This window comes from Miscanthus floridulus, chromosome 6 (genome assembly GCF_019320115.1).
Source record: "Miscanthus floridulus cultivar M001 chromosome 6, ASM1932011v1, whole genome shotgun sequence".
Taxonomy (NCBI): domain Eukaryota; kingdom Viridiplantae; phylum Streptophyta; class Magnoliopsida; order Poales; family Poaceae; genus Miscanthus; species Miscanthus floridulus.
The window spans coordinates 75817686-75821302 of record NC_089585.1 but is presented as its reverse complement, the minus strand read 5'-3'; the positions used below and the strand labels follow the sequence as shown (position 1 = coordinate 75821302).

The window sequence follows — 3617 nt, the reverse complement described above, 5'->3', positions numbered from 1 at the left end:
ACCTTGCTAAGAAGGCTAATCCCTGCCTAAGAAATGAAGAACACAAGCAAGAACAAGAAAGAACACAACCAAATTGCAGATGAATGATTAATCTCACGAAGTTGGGGTCTCACAAACCGATGAATGGCAAAACTGTTCTTGATAGAATAATCTAAGCAAAACCCAAACCCTAATGGAGGGGCGGCGACTATTTATGAAGACTCTAGGGTCATGCAAGACCCCTGGATGCGCTCCTCCTGGATACGCCCCTAATGGGCCCAAACTCGATACATGGTCCAACGGACCAAAAGACGGTGTCGCAGCACCCTGGCAGATTCTGGATGCTAACTTGTGACCATGATTCCTGTTGATTCTGAATAGCTTTTGATGTGAAACCACTTGGATTGGCATCCTTATCAAATTAAATTTCCATCCATATGTGGATCATCAAAAATAGAGTCCAAATGCATCCTGGGTGACCAGTTTAAGGCAGACTGGTCCTAGAGGCCGAGACAGACTCGAAATCATGTTGGACCGGGCCTCTGGTTCCTGTTGGACATCCTTGCTGGTCATCTTCACCTCCACCATGTCCTCTAAGTCCTTCATGACCCTCTCCAATGTTCCTAAGCAAGATAACATCATTAGGTAGTAGTCTATTCTCAAAAGTATAAAAAGAATCGCTTAAGAACGAGCTCACCTCTAAATTGAGTTGACGCATTCGAGCCTAGGTCATTGGACCTTGCATGACGGTTGGAGGATCAGCGGGTACATCTGAAGGAGTGATGTCCTCATCAGTACCTGCCCTGACCTCATCCAAAGGGTTGATTAGGCACCAAGCACAATGAGCCCTACGATTTAATAACTAGACCCAACATGGTGGAATACAGAGAATGGACAGGGCTATCACCACCTACCACCAACCACAATCTATCTAGGGATCTAGCCATAAACATAGGCAAGTGATACCCTAAGCATCACGCTTAATCTATAGACTCACTACTCTAATCTAGGCCTCGATGAAATAAGATTGGAGCACTCTAACCAAGCAATGAAACTTGTAAACAACAGTAATATAAAAAACACATAAGTAATGCAAAAGAATAGAGTTACCACATAGAAGATGCTGGACTTCAATCAAGGAAGAGCTTCATCCACCGAGGCAAAAGTGGAGAGGATGCTAACAACCCTAGCTCCTCCCCAAACTTCTCCTCACTCTCTCCCTATCTTCTACTTCTAAGTAGTAGAGCTACAGAGCTTCGCCTAGCTACTACTCTCACTTGGAGTGATGGAATGAAAAGGAGATGAATGGAATAATTACAAATGGAGCTCTACACCACTATTTATAGCCTCCCAAGGTCAGTTCTTGGAGGGGGTACTTGTAGAGAGCTGAGGAGGTCGGTGGCATCAACCGATCTTCCTTTGCATCGCTCGATGCTTGGATGAACCGACTTGGTGCATCCATGGCTAAGGGGGCTCCCTAGAGTCAGTTGGAGGCACCCTAAGGTGGTTTGGATGGTCCCCCACATCGGCCGATGTGGGTGGTAGTCGCCCAACGCTCCACTGGCATGTTTGTCGTTGATCTTGAGTCGGTTTGGTGATCCACGGTCCTCTTTTGCTTGGGTACAAAGTTTGGTCACTTTTGGAGTTCATTTTCTTCGGTTAGTGGGCCCATGGATCCATGGGAGAGGCCACATGGACACCATCTTTACCCTTGATGATGAACCGTCATTGAATCAACATTTAGGATGCCTCCAAAGTGTATTTCTTGCTAGTGGCATGGATTAGTGATGTGGACAAACTTAGGAACATGCCAACTCCACTTAGGAACATTCTTTTATTCTTTGTTTTCCTTTTATCCTTGAGGTTGGCCTAGATGTGTGTCCACTATCCTTGAAATATCATTTTACCCCTATCATGAACTATTGGTTTACTAGTGCAAGTATGTAAACTTGATCATATGCCATGCTAGACTCTTATACCTAGCCCTCCTCTAGGAAAATATAAATAATAATACCCTGAATACTTCCAGATATATGAAATGCTACAATGATAGATCCATGCGCTTGTGGATATTTTCTGTAATCGTTAAGAACTATCATAGTTGGTGTTTCTTGGCGACGTCGCTAAGGTTTACTCAATCTTAGTGATGGTGTTAAGAAATACCAATAGGCATTTAATTTATGGCGTTGTTACCAGGAATGGACTTGAAACCTTCATACTTGGTGATTGCGCTAAGAAATGCCAACAAGCGTTTCTAGTGCAGTTGCCAGGGAGGGCATAGGTTAAAACAATCTAGTAGGACGTGATCATGATCACATGCATGTAATGGTAGCCATAGTTTATGCAGGCTAATTCTACTTGTTTTCTTCCTGTTGTGGATGAAAATAGGATAGTGTATGACTGGTTACAACATGCCAGAAAACTACATCGATAATCTGGAGGCGCTCCTAAGGAAGAACATGTCTCGTACCACTTCTTCCACCGCTACTCCACTGGCAGTTGAGCTAGTCACCCCCGCACCACTTGCTACTACCGCTATGGCCAAGACACTCCGCAACTACTCCACCCCACGGTTGCCAACATGTCTATTGGGCCCACTGTCAACACGGGAGCTAGAAACTTTGAGCTTCGCACTAGCCTAATCATGATGGTGCAGGCAAACCTATTATGTGGTTTGCCTAGCGAGGACACAAGTGCACACTTGCAACACTTCCTGGAGTTGTGCGACACCATCATCATCAAAGACGTCGCACCAGCTAGCATAAGGCTCCATCTGTTTCCTTTCTCCCTTGCAGGGAAGGCAAAATAATGGTTCTATAAGGAGAAGGAAGTTGCCAGTATGTGGGACAAATGTTCCACGGCGTTCCTCATGAATTTTTTCCCCATGGGCAAGACCAATGCCCTGAGGGGGAAATTTCAAATTTTTAGCAGACTTTAATGGAATCCATCCTTGAGGCATGGGAGAGCCTGTAGGATTACATCTAGGCATGCTCACACCATGGGATGGAAAACTAGCTCATGCTCTAGAACTTCTATAAGGGGCCTATGCCCATGTCGAAGGGGCACGTAGATGCCGCTGCTGGAGGAGCGTTTCTTTCCCTCACCATTAATGGAGCCATGGCTCTCATCAAAAAGATGGTGTCTAATCAGAGCTAGGGGGAGGAACGAAAACAAGAAAAAGGCATGCATACCATGAAGGAGGCAGATATGCTTGCCACAAAAATGGATTTGTTGATGAAAAGACTTGATGAGCATGCCGTTGATAAGGAGGCAATGAAGGGCACTGTCAAAATCATGGACTCTCAAATGACTTGCGAAGTCTATGAAGAGGTCAGACACTAGGGGAATGATTGCCCCAAAACCTATGAAGAAGCATCGTACATCAACAATAGGTTCCGACAAGGTAACATAATGGGTGGAACAATCAATCTCGCCCGCAAGGAGGTAATTCGAATTACAATTCAAATTTCAATTTAAATCAACCATCCTTGAAAGACCTGGTCCTAGGCTAGGCTAAAATTAATGAAAATATAACCAAAAAGTTAATGTATAATGATAAAATGATTGAAAATATAATTACAAAACTTGAAAATTTATCTTCATCTGTCAAAAATCAATTCAGCTTTAATAAAATGATT

At 44.0% G+C, this 3617-nt stretch overlaps 1 non-coding gene across 1 annotated transcript; it reads right to left on the bottom strand.

Annotated features, from left to right (window-relative positions):
* Positions 1 to 2878: 2878 nt before the first annotated feature.
* Positions 2879 to 2984, bottom strand: LOC136461990 (small nucleolar RNA R71). The gene has a single exon (XR_010760521.1). It is a non-coding gene; the product is annotated as a small nucleolar RNA R71 (small nucleolar RNA).
* Positions 2985 to 3617: the final 633 nt, after the last annotated feature.